Source organism: Eublepharis macularius, chromosome 12, assembly GCF_028583425.1.
Source record: "Eublepharis macularius isolate TG4126 chromosome 12, MPM_Emac_v1.0, whole genome shotgun sequence".
Classification (NCBI taxonomy): Eukaryota; Metazoa; Chordata; class Lepidosauria; order Squamata; family Eublepharidae; genus Eublepharis; species Eublepharis macularius.
This window is the reverse complement of record NC_072801.1, coordinates 60,489,512-60,504,205: the sequence shown is the minus strand read 5'-3', so window position 1 is coordinate 60,504,205 and position 14,694 is coordinate 60,489,512.

Genomic DNA, 14,694 nt, shown 5'->3' with positions numbered 1-14,694 from the left:
ATTTGTATCGTCTATATTATCAGGGAGGAGAGTCCTTGGAGGAAGAAGTAGAGGGAAACTTAAGATTCTAAGAAACTCCTGGTAGTTTTGACTACAGTAAATAGGTGGCATCCAGCTATCTTTTCCATCAGTTTTGCTCAATTTGTCCCATGTGGCTGAGATTTCATGATCTCTAGTGTAGCTTTTTGGTGACCAAAGGGGGAAGCCCTTCTCCTTTTTCACTGGCAGAAAAGCTGATTGGATCCAACCCAATGGCGTCACATCCAGAAAAAAAAATGTTCCCTCATCCCCCATTTATCCATTTTTTTCTGCGTCTTTACATCTCCGGACTACAGAGATCAATGTTCCTGGACAAAATGGCTGCTTTGGAGGGTGGACTTTATGGCATTGTACCCTGCTGAGCTCCCTCCCCTTCCTAAACCATACCTTCCTCAGGCTCCACCCCCAAACCTCCAGGAATTTCCCAGTCTAGAGTTGGCAACCATACTTAAACTAGCTCTTTGCATGGTCAATGAGGAGGGAAGCCCATTTGTCCTGGGTCTTGCTCAAAAGGGGTTTCAGGTTAAGATTGCCAGGTCCCCCCTATACACTCCTGGTGAGGGGGAGGGGAACCGGTATTCACCTTGTGCCTTCTGTGTGTTTATTTTATTTATTTTATTTATTTTTTCAATTTATATACCGCCCATCCCCAGGGGCTCTGGGCAGTGAACAGTTAAAAATCGATAAAAACAAAAACTAAAATCAACATACAAATAATAAAACAAATTAACAAGGTGCAGTGGTGGGGAGAACCCTCCCCCACCCCAAAGGTGGGAGGCCGATATGGCACCGCCCCCTTCAATCAACGGACGCCTGGTGGAACAGCTCTGTCTTACAGGCCCGGCGGAACGATAATATGTCCCGCTGGGCCCGGGTTTCCATTGACAGAGCGTTCCACCAGGCTGGGGCCAGGACTGAAAAGGCCCTGGCCCTGGTTGAAGCGAGGCGGGCTTCCTTAGGGCCGGGGACCACAAGTAAATATTTATTCGCTGATCGCAGCGATCTCCGGGGAACGTACAGGGAGAGGCGGTCCCGAAGATATGCCGGTCCCAACCCACTCAGGGCTTTACAGTAAGAACCAACACTTTGAACCTGATTCGGAATTCAACCGGAAGCCAGTGCAGCTGGTGCAGGACAGGTGTGATGTGTGACTGGTAAGGTATACCAGTCAGGACCCGTGCCACCGCATTCTGGACCAGTTGTAGTTTCCGGATCAGGCCCAGGGGTAGCCCAGCGTAGAGTGAGTTACAGTAATCTAGTCTGGAGGTGACCGTTGCATGGATCACTGTAGCCAGGTCCTGGGGCGTCAGGTAGGGGGCAAGTTGCCTGATCTGACGAAGATGGAAAAATGCAGACTTGGCAACCGCCGTGACCTGGGCCTCCATCAATAGGGAGGCATCCAGGAGCACACCCAGACTCTTTACCACTGGCAAAGTTGCCAGTGGTGTCCCATCCAGGGCAGGGAGCTGGATCCCAACATCTGGCAGCCCCCGTCCCAGCTGCAGGACCTCCGTCTTCACTGGGTTCAATATCAGCCTGCTCTGTTTCAACCATGCCGTCACAGCCTCCAAAGCTCTGGCCAGATTGTCTGGGGCCGTGTCTGGCCGGCCGTCCATCAACAGAAAAAGTTGGGTGTCATCCGCGTATTGATGACAACCCAGCCCAAACCTCCGCACCAACTGGGTGAGGGGGCGCATTCTCACAGAAAGCTCATACATGCTCCAGTGTCTGCATGATGACATCACTTCCAGGAAGTGATGTCGCACCCCGCTAGGAACACTCCAAGTGCACACTTTCCTGGGTTGCCTGCCAGTGGTAGGTGATCTTGCGGGGGGGGGGGCTTGCCAGCGATCGGTGGGCAATGGGAAAAACCCCTGGGTGATTGCCTGCTACCAGCAGGCAATTGGGAAGCCTACTTCAGATTTGGTCACTTTTTTTTGCATTTGATAAATTTCACAGCTTGTTTTTACGTTCATTCTGTATCATCATCTCTTCATATTTATTAGAGCTGGGGGCCTCAAAACCTGGAAGTAGCTCAGGGCTTTTTGGAGGATTCTGAAAGGGCTTGGCCCTTTCTCTTTGTTTCATTTCCTGACTCAATGACTCGGTAAAACCCGTGCTCTGAGTAGCAATTAGCAGGTGGACCTTTTCACAGCCCAGAGCTAAATATTATTCTGTTCTAACTACTGAAGATGCTGCTGCAATTAAAAGCCAGTTGAAAAGATGGCCAACTTTCCAAACCAGCATTAGCCAACCCCCCTCATGCAAAGTTGTACTTAGTTTGGCATTACAGCCTCTCTGTTTGGCACAAGAAACCACAGCCCAGCAGGTAGGGTTGCCAGCTCCAAGTTGGGAAATTCCTGGAGATCTGGGGGGTGAAACCTGGAGAAACCTGGAGAAAGTGGAGTTTGTAGAGGGAAAGGACCTTGGCATGGCATAATTCCATAAAGTCCACCCCTCCCCCCAAAGTAGCTATTTTCTCCAGGTGAACAGATCTCTGTGGCCTGGAGACCAGTTGTAATTCCGCGAGATCTCCAGCCACTACCTGGAGGCTGGAGGCTGCAGGACAGCTGACGTCAGAAGCTAACGCTCATCCTCACTGGAGGACTGCTCTGGATTTACACTGGGAAAACCTGAGTTGCACATAAAGTGGGCTCGTAATATTAAGGTAGAACTTGTAATAGTTGCATAGAACGAGGATAGTTTGTTAGGTCAGGAGTCAGAAAAGCAGATCTGAGTGACTGGCATTCTGCCCCCACCTATCATGCCACCCCCCTTATTAATCTCCTTTTGTCCGCTGCTACTTACTTGTATTACCTCTCACCATCCACCTCTGCTCAGCCGTCCACCATCCTGGAAAGCAGATGATCCCATTAATGTCAAAAGGTTTGAACAACTGGACCCAATCTTGTATCTCTGATCCTCCCACCATGCCATTGCACACCATACGGTCCCATTTCCTTTCCCTCTGGAATACCCACCGACAAAGAGGAGGCTAAAAGGGGCTCTCATGGTGAGGTGTCCCAGGGGCAGCAGGGTGGTGGTGTTTCCTCCTCACGCTGTTGTCCCCACAATGAGGATCTCAGCTGAAGGCTCCAGCTTCTCAAATGCAACTGTGCTTTGCGACAGATGTCTCGTATAATTTCTCTGTGATCCAACAGCGCAGCTCACCACAGTTGATACCCTCCACTGCCTGATAAAGTCACATCCGCATTCAGGTCACAGTCATACACAGCAAAACCAGAGGAAGTGAACAGTTCTCAAAATGATGCAAGGATTCAGCTTGGATCAGATTCTGTGTTTTCTTATGACTAGAAGCCAAGCTAGAAGTGACAAATTACACTTGAATGGCAAGTGAACAGACTCGCGTGTATTCCCCCTGTTCACTTGCGCTCCACTTGCGCTCCACTCAATCACGTAGGGCCAAGCTACAAGTGACGAATGACACTTGAACGGCAAGTGTATTTCTCCCTGTTCGCTTGCCCTCCACTCAATCCACTTGCCGTTCAAGTGTCATTTGTCACTTGTAGCTTGGCCCGTAGTGAACAGGGAGGAATACGTGTGTCTGTTCACTTGCCACTCAAGTGTAATTCCTCACTGCTAGCTTGGCCCTAAGATTCCTTATCATACGTATCATAAATTTGAATACATCTGTACCACCATTCAACTAAATTTCAGACCATGTGAATTCTTAGTCCATGTGTCAATTTTCCATGTAGATAATTTTGATCTCGCAGTGCATCAAAATAAAGTTATTCACCCTTAAATATGTAGTTCATCTTTCTTCCAAATTTTTTTTTCTCCAGTGCACTGCAAGACACTAAACTCCCAACGTGCTTGAAGGGGTCGTGTGGAAAATTGTCTTTCCAGAAAAAGTCCAATTGCCTGCGGGTAGACGCCTTACACACTTCTTTGCTCGTAAATGAGAAGAACACATGGGAGAGGGGGCCTGGCCGGTCTCCCCTCCCTCTGCCCAACAAGCCGCTTGCAAGAGTCGCTCAGCTTGTTTCACACCGTTTCCTCAGGGGCATTTATGTCTCGTTCTTCTATCTATAAACCCAACAGCAAATCACAAAATCTCAGGTGCTTCTCTCAGTGCACTCACATGCGGTCTGTGCCAATTGGAGCAATGACCACAGATATCATGCCTATGTGTCTGGAGTGTGTGTGTGTGAGAGAGAGAGAGAGAGAGAGAGAAAATGTCATAACCCAGAGTTAGCAACTCTATTTGACCTAGCTCTTTACATGGTCAATGATGGGGGAAGGCTGTCTGGCCTAGGCCTCAAGCTCAAAGGCGGGGTTCACATCTAAAGACTTAGTTTAAAAAAAAAAAACACCTGATAAGGTTCACAGCTTGTTTTCATGCTCATCCCATGTATTCAATTTTTAATTTATTTTAACAGCCAGGGCCTCAAAAACTGGAAGTGTATGGTCCCCTGTGAGGGCCCAGCCCTTTCTCCCTGTTTCACTTCCTAGCACAATGACTTTGGCAAAAGTGTACAGTTGCCAACTCACCAGTATAAAAAAAGACTGCTGGGATCTGAATAGGAATTAGCAGGTGGGCCTTTCCACAGCACAGAGCTCAGTGTTATCCCATACTATTGCAGATGAAGCTGCAGTTAAAAGCCGCTTGAAAAGCTGACCAGAACTCACCAGGCCCCTCATGCTAGGTTATACTTGGGGTGCATCCTCAATGCAGGAGAGGACTAGGCTGGATTTCCACTGGGGAAACAGATAAGGTAGCGCTCCTGAACTTGTAATAGTTGTATGTAGAACAGGGATAGATTTTTACATCTAACATGCAGGAGTCAGAAAAGCAACCTTACCAAACCAGCACTAGCCAGCCCCTCGTGCTAGGACATACCTAGCTTGGTATGACAATTTCTCAGTTTGGCACCACCATCAGCACAAGAAACCTCAGCCCTGTAGGAGAGATGAGGTCAGAGTCTGACCGTCAGATGCTAATGCTCTTCCTCGTTGGCGGACTGCTGTGGATTTACACTGGAGAAACTGAGTTGCACACAAGGAGGGCTCGCAATATTATGGTGGAACTTGTAAAAGTTGCATAGAAGAGGGATAGTTTTTTAGGTCAGGAGTCAAAAAAGCAGATTTGAGTGACGGGCATTCTGCCTAACCTATCCTCCCCCCACATATTAATCTCCCTTTGTCTGCTTCTACTCACCTGTCACCATGCTCCTCTGTCCAGCCATCCACCACCCTGAAAAGGAGAGGATTCCATTAATGTCAATAGGTTTGATCAACGGCGCCTGATCCTGCGTCTCTGATCCTTCCACCATGCCATTGCACACCGGAAGGTCCCACTTCCCTTCCCTCTGGAATACCAACCGAGAAAGAGGAGGCTAAAGGGGACCGTCATGCTGAGGGGCTCCAGAGGCAGCAGGGTGGTGTTTCCTTCTCACGCTGTTATCCCCATAATGAGGATCTCAGCTGAGGGCTGCAGTTCCTCAAATGCAACTGTGCTTCGTGACAGATGCCACAGTCAGTTTCTCTGATCTATCAGCACAGCTCACAGTTGATAGCCTCCACTTCCTGATAAAATCACACCCACTTTCAGGCATGTGTAATCCTGGTGCCACTGGGGGTAAAAAGCATAGTTATTCTGTATAACAGAAGAAAGCAGAATCTGCCGAGAGTGATTGGAGGGCCTGAAGTAGCAGGTTGCTCACCTCGGGAGGACTCCAGCTTGTCTATAAAATAGTATATCAATATTTTAGCTAATACAAGAAACCCTTGAAAAGAAAGAGGACAGAGAGCAGGACTGCAAGTCCATTCAGCTCTATGGGACTGATTTGATTAAAATGAAAGGAGACTGTGAGACCCCTGTTCTTCTTGGGCACAATCAGTCTCTGAACTGTTTCATGTCAATTATTGTTTTATATACTTTGTCATTTAAGTCTTACGTATTGTTTGAACAGATCATTATGCTGACCAGTAGAGGGTGCTGCAGGGAAGGATGGTGGCAGGGGACAGCCCTTTCTCGTCAGATCTCAGAGCCAAGCTAAAAGTGACGCCGCTGTACACAGGTTGGACGCTTGTCAGCTTCCCTCAAGTTTTGATGGGAAACGTAGGCATCCTGGTCCTGCAGCTGTAATGGAGAGCCAAGCTGTAAAACCAGGACGCCTACATTTCCCATCAAAACTTGAGGGAAGCTGACAAGTGTCCAACCTGTGTCAGGCGTCACGTGTAGCTTGGCTCTCAGAAGCTAAGCAGGGTCAGTAATTGGATGAGCAATCACCAAGGAAGACTCTGCAGGGGAAGGAAATGGCAAACCACCTCTCCCATTGTATGTACATTAAATTGGTTCAAACCATTCGTTGTGGATCAGACTGAAAGGATTGTGATTGGAGCCAGTTATCAGTGGAGGACATATCCTGTGTTCTTCCATAGGGCACAATCCCGTCTCCCATGCTTTTCAATCTTTATATAAAGCCCTTAGGACAAATCACGTGTAGTTTGGGGCCAGTTGCTATCAATATGCTGATGTTACTCAACTCTATATATCTTTATCCAGATCTCCTGGTTATGCAGTAGAGGTCCTGAATTGCTGCCTGGCTGCTGTGGTTAATTGGCTAGGTAAAGGTAAAGGTAGTCCCCTGTGCAAGCACTGAGTCGTTACTGACCCATGGGGGGACGTCACAGAGTTCTGTTACGGGATGGTTTGCCATTGCCTTCCCCAGTCATAATTGGCTAAGAGTGAACAAATTGAAATTAAACCCTGAAAAAATTGAAGTAATGCTGGTTGGCAAGGCAGAGATCTGGAAGGACATTGTGTTTCCCCACTTCTAATAGTGTTCGGTTAACCTTTGCTAAGTTAATATTCTTGGGATTATACTGGATCCAGCATTACTGCTTACTATCTTCTGTCTCAGTCTAGTCCAGAAGATGACCCCCTACTTTGATGAGGCTGATATGGCCACCTGGGTCTATGTTACAGTAATACTGAGACTAGACTATTATAATGCCACAGCTATGATCAGGAGCTAGTCAGCGCATGCATATTATTCTCAGACACTCCATGTAGTGTTCAGCAAGGCAGGTGGCTGGAACAGTTTCTACTGACATATGCTTTTTGACCTCTTTGCATAGGATGGGTTTGCCAACATCACCAGAGTTCTCTCCTCCTTTCCCAGCTGAGCAAAATGCGAATCCGATAGCATATTAATGACCAAAACATTTCCAGGGTATAGGCCTTCATGAAGCAAAGCTCAGTTCGTCAGATTAAAAAAAACTGACGAAGCAAGCTTTGACTCAATACATTGGAAAATTTTGTTATTGGAACTTTTTTTCTGCTACTACAGACTGTGTACGAGACACCTTACACGAAAATGCTCTCAAGTGTAGGGAAATGCAATGCTAACCAGGAAGTGTAGTTTAAAATGACAGAGCCAAAGTTCTCATGTAAGACATCTTACATGAGAATGCTCAAGTGTAGGAAGATGCAATGCTAGCCAGAAATCACAGTCAATTTCACCACTCTACAGAGCCAGCAGGGTTTGTTAATTTCCTCTTTGCCTCCAGAAGGGGAGGTGAAATTGAAAGAGCCTTCCAGAGGCTAAGAGGAAATTAACAAACCTTCTGAGGAGTGATCTTTGCTGGCTCTGTAGAGCGGTGAAATTGACTGTGATTTCTGGCTAGCATTGCATCTTCCTACACTTGAGCGTTCTCATGTAAGATGTCTCATGTAGAGAGACTCTGAGCTATCCATCTGAAACTATTTTCCAAGCTGAGTTACAGAAGAGGCTATCTTGCTGAAGATGGGTTTCATAGGATTAGGTATTCCTGCACCGGCAAGGGAAACCAAAGCTTGGAAAAGAAACAACCAACTAGGAGTTTCACTATTGCCTTTATTAGTGTCAGTGGGGGCGAACTGTCATTTAAATGTGATACTGATGCCACAACAATCTGATACCATGGTGTCTCGGGGAGAACCAGCACATCCCAGGTGATAGGTGACATCTGGAAGCTAGTCCAAAGATCTTTGTGTAGGATCGGTTCCTCATAGGAGCTCCATCAGGCTGGGTCTGGCACACTCACATTCAGAGCAAGACAAAATGATGGTCAGGAAGAGATTAGAGGCCACATCAGTTTGCAGCAGAAGGCAACTTGGCCAAGAGGAACATCTGGGAAAACTTTGGACAGCTGATGATCCTTCCATGTGACGAACTGCAGGATTAGGTAGCCCATCTGCACAGAGGGAGGCTGTTTCTGCTTCCGTCTATCCCAACATTCCTTGATGCTGCCGTGGAATAACAGTGGGGGCTGGGATGAAGGAACAGAGAAGAAGTGACTCTTTCATGCAGAAGAAGCTCATTCCGGAAACTCCATTTGCATTGTCTGGAAGGCAGGCAGGATTTGGGGCGATGGACCAAGGCCAGCCAGAGTGACTTAAAGCTGCCCCCTCCTCCAGCTGCACACTGCGTTGGCCACAATCAGCCCCAAGGCAAGCAAGACAAAGCCAGCTACTGCAAGACGGGTGATGATCTCCAGCAATGTCCATCCCTCCAGCAGTGAGATGTCTGTTAAAGTAAGCAAGGAGAGAGTCACTTGACTGAAGAGTAAAACGAGACCACTACTTATTGCTCTTTGTGCCTGAATCCATTTTTGATGCAGACGGACTTCCATGACAATCTTTATTTATTAGAATCAGGAGCAAACTGTCTACTTGGAGGCAGTAGGTGATTGCCGATGGTGTCCTACATGGAGGGGAGCCAAACAGACTATCTGGTGCACAAGTCCCCCCCGAGCCATGGATAGGGGAGGCTGGCTGAGGGAAGCCTGCTCTCTCCCTCCCTCCCTCCCTCCATGAGGGGGCTGAGTTGTATAATCCCTTGATAGTAGGATTGGCGTTACATTTGGTTTAGCCCTGGTTAAGTCCAGGGTTGCTATGCAGATAGAGGCAATGGCAAAACACCTGCACTGCACTGAAAACCGTACTGTGTTGCCATTTGACAGTGAAGAAGAAGAAGAAAGAAGAAAGAAGAAAGAAGAAGAAAGACAAAAGAAGAAGAAGCCAAAAGGAGGAGGGGAACCCACCACAGCAACTCCCCACACGATGGTTATGGAGTTTTTCTTAGACATACACGTAAAGTCATAACGATTGTCAGTCGGAGCACAGCTAACTTTCCATCTCATTTTTTCCCCAGATCCACTACAGCATTCCTGCCTTTACAGTTAATTATCAGTTCTTGTTAACTATCAGGTCTTTTCTCTTTATGGTGCAGTTAAATATCATTATAATAATTGTGAAAGTGTGCTACTACAATTGTAAAAATAAAATTTTAAAATGAACAATCACTTTGTAAACAGAAAAGCTACTTAGGTACCTCCCATGGGGGAGCAAAAACTGTAATTAATGAACTACTTAGCAGTGTTGTGGCCATAGGAAGTAACTAATTAATCTATAATCAAAAGAAAAAAATTGCAAAAAAGAAGCAGAACCTTCTGAGTCAACATGATAGTAAATTCTTGCCTGTAGGGATGGATGTTCTGGGATTAGGATGGGGGATAAACTACTTCCTCAGTTGCGGTGTGGAAGTTGAATGGCCGTTCAGTTTGCAGCTGATGGCAAAAAGGAATGACAGAACAGCACCAAAGTATCCTCTAATACACGGAAGCAATCCTGGAAGTAGTTGAAGATCCTCTCGAGTGGCTTCGTACCATGTGACTTTCCCTGCAAATCCCCAGGGAGGGATGCAGTGTGCCTCCAGTGCCTGTGTGAGAGCTGTCCTTCCTGTTATCCTTGTTCACCCGCATCTAGCACTTCCTCAGATTGGATGTGCTTGATCAGATACCAGACAGGACTTAACCAGGCCAATTTTGTTATCAGATCATAGAGATGTTGTCAGAATTTGTTGGTGGGTTGGAACCAGGCCTTTTTCTGGCTCATGTTAGAAATAGGGAGCCAGCTATAGTTTGAAAGAAAAAAAAAGAAGAAAGAAATCTTCCAAAGACTCTCCCTCCCTCACTGCAGAATTAAGTCGCAGTTCCTGGGAAGGTCTCACCCCTGCACAGGGAACAGTTAAGACCATAAAAGTTAAATGTCTGAGACCTCTTTAAGGGTCCTCTGGCCTTCTACATATAAATCACCAAAAGGGTAAACAACAAACAGCTTATCTTTAGGAAAACAAGGTGTCTAAAATCCTCAGCCAGTGAAGTGTGAACATTCCTGTGTAATTTACAATGTAGGTCGAATCCACATTACTCATTCTAAGTCGCATGTTCCCCGCATTCCCCACACAATCCCGAGTGCCGGTCACATTACCTCATTAAACAGACGCATTTCATTCGCATTTCTCCCGAATATGTGGTCACAGGTTTTCAACGGGAGTTTCACGGTGGCTGTGAACGGGCCAATGCGCAATTTATGCGGTTTTTTTAAAAACCACCCCCCTTCCTGTCTCTCCGGCCGTTCCGAGAGTTCCTATTGGCTGATTCAACTTGCAAGTGCTCCGTAGTCTGCAAAAGACTGTTTTTGACTTCGTAGCATTGGATTTATTGATTATGCTGTTTCTGAATCAAATCTGGTAGTTTGAAAAATCATTTTGGGGTGAAGCCATCCTCAGAACGGACTTGCAAAACTTCCTTTTTAACTGTTTTTTATTTTTTTTATTTTATAGTACTGTAATATCGAAATTATGAAATATTGAAATAATGACACTCCAAGGAAGTGAAACATCAGTAAAATTCAGGCACTGAACTGTCCTGCATAGGAAATGCCCACGAAAGCTTCCCACATGCTTCCAAATTTCCAAAAAAGAAACGGGAGAGAGCCATCAGTGCTGTTAGTGGGGGAAAGAGAGGCATCATTATCTTCAATGGTGTTTCTTTATAAGGCAAGATCGAAATAACGGAAAAGTGCGCTCAAAAAAATAAAAAAAAATGGGCGGGAAAAAAAGGTCCCGCCCCAAAAAAGCGGTTTTCGAGCGGCCGTGTGACTGGAGGGACGTGCGAGAAAGACGGATTGGAAGCAGGAATGTGAACGAAGAGGAAAAAATCACGGATTGGAGGCAAACGGAAGATATCCGATAAACATGCGGGTAATGGGTGAATGTGGATTCGACCGTAGTCAAATACGTATCAAAGATGCAGTCTATCACAGAGGTAAAAGATGTGTAGACTTGTGTTTACGTGAAGGACTTTCAACGGAACTGTCTTTCAAGAACAAAGACAATGCGATCGATTAAGATGTTAATGAGGCAAGTCTTTGATATTTCCCTATAAAAGAGGGATGGAACAAGAACTCGGTACCCTTCACTTGCCAACACGCAAAGGCTAGTGCTAGCCTTTGCGGCTGTGCAATGGGGGGGTCCCAGAGCTCTGGAATGGGGGGAGGGTAAGTTTTCTTTTCTGTAGTTATCTTATAATGTTGTTGTATTGTGCATGCTAACTTGTATTCTGTATCTATCTTTATAGTGCTTTGGTAGTCAGTAGGCTGGGCCCAAGTCTGGTGCCTTGCCCCACTGTTGTTTTAAAAATTATTATTATGTCTTTACAAATAAAGAACTTCCAGTCTCGCATAAGACCTTCTCACTGCTGACACATTATTCCCAGCAGAGACATCAGTTTAGTACTAGGGAAAGATCAAGTGAGGTTGCACTCTTTACATGCCTATGGTAAGAGGCAAACCCAAGCAGCTGGTGGACTAGTCCCCGGTTGCAGAGCAACAATTTCCACAGCAAGAGAAATGGTACATAATTTTAGGGGAGGGAAAAATCTCCCAAAGGAAACAGAGGCCGTTTCCACATGTTGTTAAAGCAACAGGCTACTTACTCAGTGCTGGCATTTCTTTTTTACAGATTCCAGATGCCTCCGATTTCAAAGCGGAAGCAGGCAGTTTGTCTTTCGGCTGATCAGCGTCTTTTCTGAGACCGGGATTTCCCACTCTTTCCTGTGCCGGGTCAAGGATGCTGATCAGACGAAAGACAAACTGCCTGCTTCCGCTTTGAAATCGGAGGCATCTGGAATCTGTTAAAAAAAAAAAAACGCCAGCATTGAGTAAGTAGCCTGTTGCTTTAACAACATGTGGAAACGGCCAGAGAGAAAGAGGAGGAGTCAGGAGGTGTTCCCACCTTAGGCAAAGAGAAGCAGCTTACTTATCAAGAGAGACGTGCAGCACCCCCAAAGTTCAAGACTTGATGAGTTGCCTATCGCAACCAGGAGGCAGGGCCGGATCGACGGGGGACAGAGGGGGTAGTCTGCCCCTGGCGCCACCAAAGAGGGGGTGCCGGGCGCAGTTGCCAGCCCCAGGAGCACGCTGCCAGCCCCGGGAGCATGCCTGGGGAAAGGCGAACAGCGCGGGCGGCCTCCCAGCCACTTGCGCTGCCTTTTGCCTTTCCCTCAGGACAAGGGGCAGCCGGCTTGCGGGAAAGGCAAAAGACAGTGCGGGTGGCTGGGAGGCCACCCGCGCCGTTCGCCTTTCCCCAGGACAAGGGGCACACGGCAAGCCGGCCGCCCCTTGTCCTGCGGGGCAGGTGAACAGCGCAGGCAGCCTCCGAGCCACTCACACTGCCGCCAGCTCCGTGGCGCACCGGGACAGCTGGCTTGCCGTGGGGGGGGGGGGGCGCTCCAGCGTGATGACATCATGGGAGTGACGTCATCACGCAGTGCCAGGAACGCACGCACGCTATGCATGCACGTATAGAGCCTGACTACGGTTGCCCTGGGCGCTGGGAACTGTAGATCCAGCCCTGCCAGGAGGAGAGCTTGAGCCACTGCTAGCAATGAAACAAGCATTGTATCTGTTTACTTTATGGTATTGTATTGAAATCTACTTACTTGATACTGATTGTATTAACCTCATATTGTTTCTCAGTGAAAAAGGCGGACTATAAATGACATAAATAACAACAACAACAACAACAACAATAATAACCACTGAAATTACCAGCTAGAAGGGAAAAATCACAAAAGCATAGGTGAATCATCCCCAACATAAAACTATTTCTAGTTATACCACCACAACGTAAGCTATCTGTTACTGGTTGGATAGTAGGTAAAGGCAGGGCTCATTTTGAGGGGGAACGCGCAAGAACGCTGTTCCGGTAGTTCTCCAAAGAGGTCACATGTCAGGTGGCCCCGCCCACCTGACTGCCATTTTGGGCTCGTTTCAGCCTGGATTGGGGCCAAAACGGCCCAGATCGGGCCTCTGATGGGAGGTGGATCACTTTCCTGCTCAGCAGCGGCCCAATTCTGACCATTTTGGGCCCCTTTTCAGCCATTTTCAGCCCCCTTTTGCCATTTTGGGCCCAATTTCAGCCCTGAATGGCCAGGATTGGGTCCAAAACAGCCAGGATAGGTGATGTCAGAGGGTGTGGCATATGCAAATCAGTTATGCTAATGACACATTTCTGGTGATGTCAAGGGGTGTGGCATATGCTAATGAGTTATGCTAATGAGTTCCTGTAGCTCTTTTTCTGTGAAATGACCCCTGGGTAAAGGTAAAGGTAGTCCCCCTGTGCAAGCACCGAGTCATTACTGACCCATGGGGGGACGTCGCATCACAATGTTTTCTTGGCAGACTTTTTACGGGGTGGTTTGCCATTGCCTTCCCCAGTCTACCCTTTACCCCCAGGAAACCGGGTGCTAATTTTACCGACTTCGGAAGGATGGAAGGCTGAGTCAACCTTGAGCCAGCAACTTGAACCCGGCTTCTGCCAGGATTGAACTCAGGTCGTGAGCAGAGCTTGGGCAGCAGTACTGCAGCTTACCACTCTGCGCCACGGGGCTCTTCACTGGTTGAATAGCAAGTACTGAAAAGTTCCTTTCAGTTTCAGACTATTGATTTTGCTCATCAGAGAAAAAGTTCTGTCACCCACAACCGATATTTCTCCCTCCCCACCCCGTTCCCCTGCCTGCAGTTAGACTTTATGGTGGAAGTCTAGGCTTTTGTGATCAGTTATTTTGAGAAACCCTCTTCTGGTTTTTGTGTATATGCGATGCTTACCTGAAAATGGATGTGGTTTCTTAGATGGTCTATAAATTGTTGTCTATGGTTAATATTTACCACAGAGAAATTGTACATAGTAAGGAAGCATTGTGATACAGAGCACTTTGATATTTATGAGCTGCATTTCCCAGCTGAAATCTGAATTCAGCACAAGTATTTCCCGCCCCCCCCCCCCCGTGTAGTTAAGTGGCAAAGGCAATGCAGAGATTTACCTTTCCTTTTATATCTCCACAATGAATGGAGCTAGGGCCGTCGTCACACGGGCATCTCTTCCGTTAAATTTACAGCATATAGCGTCCTACCTGTTATCAGCACAGTAACGTTTCTTTGGGTCACCTAATGGCTTTTCGCGCCACCAGCTGTCCACACCAAAGCACTCTGTTCTGTTCTCTCTAACCGCGCAGAAGCAGCTCCTCCCCCCCTTTTTTTTATTATTCTGGCGTTTAATTCAGCTATAACGGAATAACAGCATATAAACATTCCGTTAGAGCAAAACATTACGACCCTTTTGTTTTTCCAACTTTGAAATTTGCCCGCAGAAAACTCCCTGTCTGACATGATCCCCATCGCTAAAGACTCTGCCATGGCGATTGAGTCATTTTTACTTCAGCAGAAAGTTTGCATTGTGTTATGTCGTTATGGCGTTATAAGGACATAATAAAATAAAAAAAAGGGGAGTCACAGGAAGA